An 11,979-nucleotide genomic window follows, 5' to 3' on the forward strand; every position below is an offset into this window, starting at 1 on the left:
CAACCCAAACCATCCTATGATTCTGTGCTAGCCCACACAGCTCATTTTTACTGAGCCAAGCAATACCCCAAAAGAACAAGAGCTTGTCTATACTTCACAATTATTAGTATGCTTAAGTAGTAACTTTTTCATAGTGCTTCCCACCTTGCAGACAGACTGACTTCTTGTATTGCCCTCATCATGAAAATCATTGGGATGTAGCCTCATCTCATTGAATGGGCAATTCTATCAGAGAAATTAAACTAGAGCTCTATAGCCACACAGGGCTACAAACTCTGCTGCTTGGCATAATAGACTACATAGAGCATAAGGCAACGAGAATAAAATGAAATATTTACTTTCTGCTGACTTCAGCCTGGTCTGTGCTAAGAAAGCCTTTGCAAACCCTTCCCAACTTTGGCCTGAGAGGCTCTGCTCAAAAGCAGCTGACTGCTGAGGCTTAAAACCCGCACTGATTAGAGGTGACCTGTGCTGAGTTAGAAAACCTGATGCTTAAAAAAAGGCAGAGAGTAGCTAGCATCCCATGTCATTAGGAGATGTTTTCCCCATAGTGCACTAATGAGCTGGCATAGCTTTGGCTTTCAGTGGGAGCTCCTCATTTTCCTAAGATTGCCTGACAAGCTTCCCCAAGCACAGGCTACTTCTTTGTCATCCTTCATGCAGTGTTTAGCCCTGGCTAGGAATAACAGAGGCTGCTATAACATGAATAAGGAAACAAACAAAAAAAACCAAAACAAAAACCACTGTGCTGCTGACACCAGAAGAGCTCATTGCCTTGTGGCACACAAGGTGATAATAATTCTTCCAGTCCTGATGGGGATCACTGAAATGTCAAGCCTGATGGTTACCCTTTCCCTTCTAACGTGATCATTAGCCCCTGGGAAGGAAATAAATTACTGAGCTACTTAACACCTCATTAGGAGTTAAAACTATATATTCAGCATCCTCAAGTCGAGTTTTAAAGCAGCATGGGTGTTTAACAGCAAGCTGTGAAGTTTGGTGGTATACAGCACTATTTCTTCAAGGGAAGCTTTTCCTTTAAATGTCTCCAAATCTTAGGCAAGTAATTTTTTTTCCCATTCTTCCTACTTAGCTGTACTGGTTTGGGATGTATAGTCTGTCTGTATTTGTTTACCAATTATTTTAAGTATTTTCAGGAAAGGGAAGGAAGAAGACTCTGGGAATATTGCAATTGCCTGTCTGCCCTCATTAACCCAGTAATTACTGCACTATAATTCAATTATTTCTTGTACTCAAGATAAGACGACTGCAGAGGCAATAATAGCTTAAGAAGTTTCATCTTCTCCTTTTTTTCCTTTCTTTTTTTTTTTTTTCTCTTTTCTCCAAGCCTGTTCTTCCTTCCTCATTCCTCCCTTCTCATTATGATATACAGGGACCTTGCTGCTGTGCATTGAATCAGAGCTAAAAATAATTATCTTCCTTTGTTTTTTGTAGGTTTAGATTGTTTTTAAACTCAGATCGGCTGGCATTTGCGGGGTGCATACACTGTGAAAGCTAAATAAGATTTATATTATTTTATCCAAGTTAATAAAATCTGCAAACATGGTGTGACCTATTACTGGAAACTAAGATACTTTAATACCCAAATCCGTGAAGACTCAAGACTGCGTCAAAGCAAATGCTTTGAACTATAAACCAGGTTTTGGTGCTCTTTGCTGTAGCAATGGAAGTAGGAGGCAGAAACGTAGATCCCATGTGTACAAGTCTTCCAACCAGAAATATCAATGCTGCAAAACAGTCACGTAAGGCTGGAGTTTCTGGCTGAGGCCGGCTTTCTTCTTCTTGGGGCAAAAATTAGCTGGGCTGCTCCACAGAGGTGTCGTGTTTTAGGCTGAACATCACCTGCCATCTTTGTGGATTTGCTGTGACCAGAGGTACAATCACAGTGGTACACCTCTGAGGGTGAGAGCACAGAGCTCTTCCTCACTGTGATTTCACTGCAATGTCTCATCTGTCCTCTCCCATAACCCCAAGGCTTTTGCTTGGATATGAAAACACAGTTGTCATCCACCACAGGGTGTTTTTCCATCACCCACAGCATTCCCTGGCTTATGAGGTTGCCATTTTTTCTCCATTCAGCTTCACAGGCAAGTTGGATCACCTTGAAAGACTAAGTGTCACTCAGTTCATTTGCTTAGGGGGTCTTCTTTGGCTGATGGATCCATGAAGATTTGAGTCAAAGAAAGGTGACTTTATCCTCCTGTTAGGAAGGGGGGTGCTGGCTGCTATGTAAATACAGCTGCTCCTTTTTAAAAAAAGGTCTCCATATAAACTTGGTGGATGCAATTTCCTCAGCTGCAGTATGTTGGACCGAACTGGTTTAGAATTATATCTTCAGCTCAGCTGTATAGCTAAAATCCTTCTTCTGCTTGACCCAGAACTGCATTTCAGAGCTTAAGAGCTTTCCTTACTTGTAGAAGAGTTGTATATTCCTCCTCCTGCCTCATGCACTCCCATTTAACTCATCAGAGCAACAGTGGTGAATGGCTGTTCCAGAATCTTGATTTTCAATCAACTGGAAGCCACCATCCTTCCTCTGCTTGACATTCAAGTCCATATCATTTAAGTTACACTTTGGCAAGCTCCAGTGACCTCTGTGCATGCCTGAGCCCAGCACATGAGCCAGGTGCTGAGACTGAACCTGTAAAGGGCCACGCACCAGAGGAGATTGAGCCTCAGGGTCCACAGATCAGCTCCAAAATAGGGAAAATGTCTCTGGTTTCACCCAGACTAGATGCATGTATGGAGCTGCAAACTTTGCTCAAGTTTCTCAAGTTGTCCATGTGTTTATCTTGTTTAGAAGCATGGCCCTTATCAGAGAAGCCAGGATGTTTCGGGAACTGTGCAAGAAGGGGAAACTTCCTATCTGATCTCACTGATGTCTCCCAGATGGGAACAACATGAATTTTGGGGGCCCATCGTGACTTTTTGATCTGTCAAATGGCAACTGCCTTATCTCTTGTGAACACTCCAGATCCAAATCAGTGGACGAAGGAGAGAAAGATGAATAAAAATTGGGGGGTGGACAAAAAAAAAGCCTGGGAGACCCCTCCAGCTCCCAAGAGGGAATAAGAACTGGTTTATAATAATCAGTCTCAAAGCCAAATCTTCCATCGGCATCCCTCTCCCCAGAGGTTTTTCTGGGGCGTTATTTTTAACACCCTTCACTGTTATGAATGGATAACCCACGTCCTTGCAAGCAGCTCTACCAGCCCCTCTAAGAGGGCACAGGGGAAGTGTAACCCAGAAGATGAAGACAGGATAGTGATTTCTGCTGAGCTTGGCTTAAGCAGGCTGAGTCATCAGGAGGGATGAGCAAAAGAGGATGGAAAGGCCTCTTTCAGAAAGTTTTTAGAAACTGCAAGGATCCCTTGAGACAGCCTCAGCCCTAACTCTGTGTGTCTGAATGCAACATCAAGGTCTGTTTGAGCCAGTGCACATGTCTATGGGTGCAACGTGAAGTTCTCTTCAGTGCCACATTTTTTCTTAAGGGAAGGATTGGACCTTGTTAGCCTATTGCAGTTGTCTTTTGGCACCGTGTTTCCAGAAGGTTTTAACACCCAGCATCAGGAGTTGGAATGGCTTATCTCGCAAAGGAACAAGAGGGGCAAGCACCTGCTGCCCTTGGTGTGGGGGAGGCAGTGCTGCCCAACTCCTTGCCTTCGGTCCTGCCCTGGCAACTGTGAAGGAAATTATTCTTCATGTTCTGAAACTGCAAATATCAACTCACTTTGCAGATTTTCCTTCATGCTTGGCAGAAAGCATTGAGGCCCAGCGTGAAGAGGAGAAACTAGCTCCAGTAGTGGCAGCCTGTGCCTTTGAAGTGTTGAGATCTGCTTTTCCCCATCTGTCACTGGCGACTTTCTGGATGACCTTGGCATTCAGCAGGGTGACAGCTATTAAGACCTGGCTGACTGGTTTGCTACAGCAACGTTGTTTCCAGATTTACTGCAAGGAAATCAGAGAAGTCCAACAAGGCATTTTTCCCAGAGAGGGGAATGGCCAAAGCGGGACTGCTGCTGATTTTCCTGTGCATGAACTGTCTCCGTTTAACATATCCACAGTTCTCTCATCAGTACTGCAAGCATGCCGCCTCTCCAATAGGAGCCAATAGCATTTGCAGTACATCCAGCAATATTGTAGAGAAGCAGGATTATCCCATAGGGATGGGTGAATTTCTCTGACCTCATTTCAGATCCCCTCAGGTATTATGGATTGGAAAGTTTGGCTTAGATTCATGCAATTCTATGTGTGGAATAAAAAAAGGTAAACAGGAAGAAAATAATGCAGGGGGGAAATGATAGTCAGTCTATGAAGCAAACAATATAAAATTATTTTGAAATTAGAAGTTGAGAGGGGAAAGAGAAACAGCCTAATAAACCCCTAACAGCCTGTATCTTATGGAAAATATATTGACTCTCAGAAGGAAAAGGGAAGATTACTTCGTCCCTGGATCATCATCTGTTCTCTAGCTAGAGCATGCTTTAATCTAGATTAATGGACCACCCCAGAAACCCTAATGTAACATTTCAAATGGTAGGTAGATTTGCAAACCTCTTCAAAAAGCATACTGAGTTTCTAAAGTCCTATGTTCCTCCATATCTACTTTCACTACCAGAATTTTGGGAGAGTGCAGCAAATGAAACCATGTTCTCACCATAGAAGACTCTTTCTTTTTAATGTTATTTTTTAGAGTCTTCCTGAGATTATTCCCCAGGAACATCTGCATTTCTTGGCCAGATTGCTTCCTCAAGGTGTTCCTGACCGAGAGGAATGCTGGCTGCTTACCTGCTCCCAAGTCACACGTACCTTCTGGGCAGTTCTTCACCCCCACTATGGGATGCAAAACTCGGGCAGGTAGGTTTTTCAGATGGAAAACTGAGCTGTGGGGAAGTGAAACATCTTGCCTAAAGATATTCAGCTGGTCAGGAACAGAATCAGATGTCAAATCCCAGGCTTTTCAAGACCATGTCAGTGTTTTCTGCTATGAAATGGAACTTGTTTCAGGAGAGCCAGCCATACTCATCCCTCTGCTTGGGATCCTTCAGCAGCACAACCCTTCCCATCTCACACCAATCCCAGGGCCAGAGAGCCCACACAGGGAGGGAGAGGACCTTAGACCCAGTTCTTTCTCCCAAACCCACAATCTAGCTTTCAGTGACTCCCTGGCAAAAAAACCTTCTCATCCACCAAAAAAAAAGGAAAAAATGCTATTTTACATTCCTGCATAGCAGAAAATTAGCATGCTGCCAAAATCACCAGTATGGTACAGCATCAAGGTAGGCAACCAGCTCCTAACAGGGAAGGTGCTCTGTGGACACAGAGGAACGTTCTGCTCAGGATTGCATGGTGGACTTTGGCAAGGCTACAATGATGGGCTTTAGTGGTTCTCTAAAGCTCCTTCTCTGAGGATTGAACTGAGAAGAAACTTCTCATTCTGTTCAAAGACATCCATTAAATTCCCATTTAAAAATGTCTTTGGATGTAATTCAGCATTATCTGTAAACACGGATTACTGACTTTGTGAATATTTTATGATTTCTATTAGTCGTCTATATTTTTAGAAACATAGGCCATAAAAAATTGAAGTCATTTTGCTTCAATTCTGCCATGCAAAAGATCTTTTTCTCCAAAATATATTTTGTTTGAGCCTTGTGTTTCTGATGAAAGAATTGGAGTGAAGTTAGAAGGGAGATCTGTCTGGCCTCTAACAGTTGCCTGAAATAGAGATCTACCTGGGCAGATGTCAATATATAAAGTTTCATTTAGGCAGGTAGGAAATTCTCCTCTCCAGATCCCCTCCCAGCACCGGTTGTCCTAAATACCTTCCTTTTCACACAGTTAATTTCCCCAGGGCTTACCCCTTTCCTAGATAAAAGCATACCTTTTAATTTTAAGCCATACAATATTTGTGCTCTACTATATTTAAAGTCCTACTTGCTTTTCTAATGACCCAAGGTGTTCTGATGGCTAAAACCTGCAGCCACCCTTATGTGTGCCCAAGGGCTCCTGATGCTGCTTCAGCCCCAGGAATCCTACTCAAATAAAATTTATCATGTAATAAAAGATTATATTTTATGGAGAGTTATAAAATTCAGGACTTTTTTGCAGTTGGTGATCTGCTCAGTGGGATTTCTTAATTTCTTCCCCCCCCACACTCCAGAGCCATTCCTCTGTAACTAGGGTTTGGTTCCTCAGAGTTCTTGTGCTCCTAATGCTGTTCAGCGTCCCAGAATTCACAGTCATATCAAGCATGGTAGATGTCATGAGATCACGGCAGACCTGGCTCCATGAATGGCACCTCAACCTGCCTGATTGACATTCCCCAAAAATAGACATTGCTCCCATTCTTCTTAGCATTGCTTCCTGAACTTATAAGATATGGAAGGTCCCCGTGGGAACAGAAAACCTGCTTTCAAAAAGGGGAAAAAAACCCACCACCACTGAAGTTATCCTAGAAATCATTAATGGCAGATATGAGAGTGGGTTAAATACAGAGCTGCAGCGGTGGCAGGAGCAAGCGCTGCCGATGTCCCTGCTCCAGAGATGAATGGAGCCTTTCCAACAGTTATACACTGGGCGGGGGTAGACACTTTTGGCAACATGTGGCTGTACATCTTCAGTACATCCTGCTAATTTCCTGGTCCCTGGGTTGTAAATGAAATTTTGGAGCTGCTGCAATTAGTACTCTGACTGTTCAAAAGCATGGTGCCACCACAGGCAGGCTGGAACCCATTAGGTCGCTTTTTTTCCCCTTAAAATATAATTACTCACAGCTGCTGGGAGCACACATACTCTGACTTCCAAATATAGAAGCTGGGTATCTTCCACCTCACTCCCGTTTTTCCACAGCTTGCTTTATATCTTCCAGACATGAGTTCTTCTTGGAGCATTACATGGGTTTCTGAACCTGGCTGAAAGACCCAAGAGGTCCATGGTGGAAAGTCACCACTTCTTAAGCTCAGCATGTGTCAGGTGAAGGAAGACTCCAACTACTGCCAGTTATTTCCCTGGAGTGCTCCTATTCCTTTTTCTTGGAACTGGTAGACCAGTGAAAGTGGCTGAAAGGGAAAATATTTAATGTAAGGACAAAGGGAAATTAAGGAAAAAAAAAGTCACTGGGTTATAAATCTTTGCTGCCTTTGCCCAATCTGGCAGATTTTCTCCTTTTTTAAACTCTTTATGGCTTATACTGTTTTAAAGGGAAGTTGTTCCACAAGCTGTGCAATTTATCATGTTCAGCCTGTAGACCTTAACCTCAAGGCATGGCATGAAGGGACCAAAGATAACCCAGGTGAAGATATGTGCAGATGAACATTGCCAGCCATGGATTTCTCACTTCTGCAACTCCAAGGCCCGGACTCAGAAATGTGCCAAAAGCTGGAAAGCCCTGAACTGCTGACATCTTTACAGCCCTTTTTTTCTGTGAAACCACATGAAGGCAAATATTGGTCCCTTCATGCTACTGCAGCAGCCAGACAAGAAGGGGGAAAAATAATTTGGTCATTGATGTCAACACTGAGGGGCAGATGCTCCAGCATCAACCCCCCAGCCCTGGGTGAATTTTTCAACTCTCTCTCTGCTCTCCTGTGCACATTTTTGTAGTCACAAGAGATACAGGACAAAAAAACTACATTTTTTTTGTCTTTAATCTTCTGAGTACTACCCCATGCATCCATGAACTAGATTTTACAAACTCCCTTACAGAAACTACACAAAAAAATATCCCAGTGCTTAATGAGATGCCTGAATGCTGCTTTCCCATCAGAGCTGAAAAGTATTTGCTGGCTTCACTGCACTCAAGTTTACTCCCCTAATTGGTGCAAAAAGTCTAGTTACAAGCCATTGAGCTTAGCCAGTCAAAGTCATGGGGTTTGTTCTTCCAGCTTCTGTCAGTCCAAATCTCTGCCAGCAAAGGTCAGTCTGATAACAGATTTTCTCCATGTTCTTCTTCTTTTCATCATAGTTTTGCTGGTGGCCAAAAATATTCAGGTGTCAGCCTTGAATTCAAACAAACAAACAAACCACCACAAAAAAATCACACAGAAAAAACCAAACCCTGAACTGAGAGGCAGAATACACCAAAGGCTCTGCTCTCTGAGTAGTTATTATTGAATAGGTTTATATTAAATAGTTTTAATTTTAATAATAAACCTTTGACTCTTGTTACCATGGAAGAATACTTATTCTATGTGTTTTAGAGCAGCAGGGGAACAGCATGGACTGAAAAAAAGCCATCTCAATTACATACCAAAGTAAGCCTATTTAGGTACCTAAGTTCATGGACCAAGGGTCAGAGGCTGATGTGGTGAACTGCTGCTTTTATCAGCCTGCAATCTCAAAGCTTTTCCTCTCTGAAAATGTCCATTGGAGTATTTTAGTGTACGCTGGATGCAGCCCATGGCCAGAGCCTCCATATGCCACATGGGATCCTGTATCCTGCCCAGCATGGGGGTGAGGTGGGACCAGTAAGCCCTGCAACATTTGGGCCAGGGTTATATTTTCTAGGTGCATGTGATAGTCCTTTTTGTGTCTGTGGGACTGTCCTTACTCTTACCTTTCTTTCAGTGTCTCAGAAATCTGCACAATGGAAGTAAGAAGAACCTAACACAGCTGTGGGCCCCACTAAAACCATCTGGAAAGCCTTGGTCAAAATTCATTGCCTTGTCCTGCTTAAAAAGGAGAAGATAACAGAGAAAACACCTGTTCCCAATTCCTACATCTGCTCCATGACTTTAGCAAAGGCATTTCACCTTTTATTACCTCTGTGTTCACATCTGCAAAGATAAATGGTAAAGAAACACATGGCATATGAACACAGAGAGCTGTAGGAAACTGAAATATCCCATCAGGGAAGCACTAGTGATATCAATCAGCAAATGAAGGCTGAACAAGAACTGACTGTCTCTGCAGGACTGCTGTATTTTGCAATGCTGCTATGTTATTTTTATTTTCTTTTCCCTGCACTTTCTCTCCCAGGCGGCTGCACTTCTAGAGGGGAAGTTTGCAGCCCTCCCCTCTCCCTCCCTTTCCCAGAGAGAAATTACACATCTCCAGCAGCAGCCTAGAGCTGCGAGAGGCAGGATGCTTGTATTTCACTCTGTGCCTATGTGACCTTTCAAAATGTAACTTGCCAGTGATGGGAAAAAGGTAAAGGAGGGCTGTGTTCAACTTGAAGCACAGGTTTTTCATAGCAGCACAGCCTTTGTGGGGTGCACTTAGTGGTGACTGATAATGGAAGGGCTACCGAGGCAAGTGACAAGGACAGCAGTGCTGCGTGTCCACAGCTGGAGAGACCCCTGAAGCAGGTCCTGAGGGTGCAGAGCACAAACACCTTCATTGCCTTCCGTATCATGCAGGTCGCTGGCCAGATCTGCTGTGATTGACAGCCCTGTTATAAAAGAGGATCAGCAATGGGCAGGGTGGCATTAGACAGAAATTACTGAGCAGGAAGAGGGAACATTCAATCACATACTGAAGCGGAGCCAGCCTGGGGACCTGGATTTACAGCTAATAACATCACCTACTATTAATCCCCTCGCTGCACAGGAGAGGTTTTAGCAGAGAAATCCACCATGTTGAGGGGTTTTCATCTGACAGCTTCTCCTCTGTGTTCAACAGCAGCAGATAAAAACAGGAAGAGGTGTAAGAGAGCTAATTAGCACTGTTAACTTCAGCTAAAATCAATTAGGATGAGCAACAACTGCTTCATTCACTTGAAACAACAGTTTTTAGGAAAGAAACTTAATTCGAAGACTGCCTAAGGAGGGAAAACAGAAGGATAAGCAGACCATAATGCTTCTGATGTCCTCCAAGACACACTCGGGGAATTGTGATAAACAGCTGCACAGCCCAATGTGCAATTCCCAATGGTATCATTTATTTCAGTAGAAGTTTTAATGCTTTTGAGAATCCCAGCAGCCACCGGGTTTTGTGTAAGTGAAAGATCCTCAAGTCTTAGAAAAGCTGTCCTTTAATCGTGGGCTCCTGGTTTTCTATATTTGCCACTGGGTGCCATGAGAATTAATTTGGGAAAGTATCTGCCTGGACAGTGATCAAGCTGTGATGAGCAGGGCAGTTGGATACCAACTGGCTATTTTATTCCAATGCATCTGAGGAGAAGGATGCTAAGAAAAAATAATTCCATTTTGCTCTAGTTCAATATGTATTAATTTAACCAGATATGCTGAAGAAGTTTTAATTCAACTAGCACAACATTTTCCATTTACCAAAAAAATCCTATTTCACGCTACATGAAAAATTTTGGAATAAAATTTAAAACAACTTGAATGTTTTCACAAATTATTTTGATGGTTTTGATTTTGAAAGGAGATATTTTTAAGAAGCAAGATGTTGCATGAAAAATTCAAATCATGTATAATTGAATCCAGAAGTGGACTGATACAAAACCTTGGAAAGAGCTTACCAAATATGCTATTATTTTTTTCAGTTTATTGCTAGCACATTTCAGAAATGGAAAGCAAGCAATTGCGGCAATTGAATTTGACAAACAACACTTGTAAGATGTAAATTAACGATGCCTGTTTCTGGGATTCTGAATCCTTCTTATGGCATTTTATAATGCAGGGGAAGTGCTGCTTGTGCAATGCTGGCAATGAAATATTAAGACGCACCCAGCGGAAAATCAACTTGTCTCATCTTTCAGCTTTGGGTCTGGATTAGATGCTAGCAGGAGAAGCTCATTATCCTGACAGGGCCAGTCTGGAGAGCATAACTTGGTCGCTGACAGCAGAAGAAAGCATCACTTTGAAACCTGTGGAGCCACATGATCCTTGCAGCCCCTTCCCTATCTTTTTTTCCTGGATTTTAACTGAAGGTGGCAGGTTTAAAATGAAGAAAAAGCTGTGTTACCTCATAGTACCAAATGGTACAGACCCCATCAGTTCACAAGGACTCCAAGGATGGCTTAGTGGTCCATAAGACAGAGCAGATGAGAGGCATGAACTACCCAGAAAACACCTGTGCGTACCCTATCCCTAGACTTGCTGATAGGCACTCACACCAGAGGTGGGGCAGCACACAAATGGGGACCATGCTGGCAGCCAGCCACTGGCATGGGCACAGGGAGAACAAGGCAAGCCCATCACTGAAATGAACACAGCAAGATGTAAATGGTTAAATGTGTGCCAAAACTGTGTGCAGATCAGCCCTGAGCTTATCAAGGAACAAGAGCTGCCAGGCAGCTGTGGCTCCAGGGTCTGTTCGGACCACAGTGACATTGGCCAAAAAAACATTTGATTGAATTTTGCCTTGGTGACCTGATTACCTGGCTGCAGCCCAGCTTTTGATATCTTATATGTCTTTTGAGCCAGAAGGGAAATGCTGATCCATGGTCAGAAAGCAAAAAACGTGGAATAGATTGATTTGGACATGCTTAAAAAAAAAAAAAAAAAAAAAAAAAGTGTCTTGAAGTACTGGATTACAGAGACTGGGGGCTTTCATATTTAATTGAAGTGCTTCTATATTTTCTCAGTGATAAACAGGCAGATGTTGGGTCAGGACTACCCTATGATTTCCAGTCTAATTTCAGTGTTTTACTGCTGCCTTCAGCTGGTAAAGAGATAAAGGCATCAGCCAAGCACTGGGACTGTTCTCTACGAAAGTGGATATTGGACCAGAACTCAGGTTTGTAACAAAACAAGACAAAAGGTACTCAATCAGAGTGTTTCTTTGCAAAGAAACAAAGCTGACAAAGCAAAACCAATGGAATTTGTGGTGTATACCCTACTGCAGATGATACCTCTGCCACTGTGTTGGCTTCTCTGTCTCCAGAGGGGCTTGATCAGGGGCATCCCTCAAGCCCCAGCCCCTGCCTCAGGCACTGCTGTGAGACTGTTTGGTCAAAACCAAGAATCCAAGTCCCAGGGCACATAAATTCTATAATCCAGAAAGTGGGATTTATGGAAAACTTACAGGAAAATTTTCCATTTCCTATAG

Source organism: Pseudopipra pipra, chromosome 1, assembly GCF_036250125.1.
Source record: "Pseudopipra pipra isolate bDixPip1 chromosome 1, bDixPip1.hap1, whole genome shotgun sequence".
In the NCBI taxonomy this organism is placed as follows: domain Eukaryota; kingdom Metazoa; phylum Chordata; class Aves; order Passeriformes; family Pipridae; genus Pseudopipra; species Pseudopipra pipra.